We start from the raw sequence: 259 nt of genomic DNA on the forward strand, positions 1-259 counted from the left end.
AAATAACACACGTAAAAAAATAGAAAACAAATTGCAAGATACTTTAACGATACAAATATCTTTTAAAGACGTACAGAACTAGTGTGAGGTATCCTTCCTAATTAATGTCACGTCTAGAATCGACCCTTCTATACTCTTCCTAATCAATGACACTTCTTTCAGCAGTCTCCAGGTAGATTTCGATATCGAGTTGCAGGAAAAACGCTCCTGAGACTTTCTTTCCCAGACGGCCTCTGACTGTAGATTTCCTGGTAGAAAA

The 259-nt window shown here is 37.5% G+C and overlaps 1 protein-coding gene across 1 annotated transcript in view; it reads right to left on the reverse strand.

The window, feature by feature from the left end:
- The window catches only part of LOC119594538 (hemicentin-1-like), a gene marked incomplete in the record, with an annotated part of 42,784 nt that overhangs the window by 1,598 nt on the left and 40,927 nt on the right, over window positions 1–259 (reverse strand).

This window comes from Penaeus monodon, chromosome 34 (assembly GCF_015228065.2).
Source record: "Penaeus monodon isolate SGIC_2016 chromosome 34, NSTDA_Pmon_1, whole genome shotgun sequence".
NCBI classification, from domain to species: Eukaryota; Metazoa; Arthropoda; class Malacostraca; order Decapoda; family Penaeidae; genus Penaeus; species Penaeus monodon.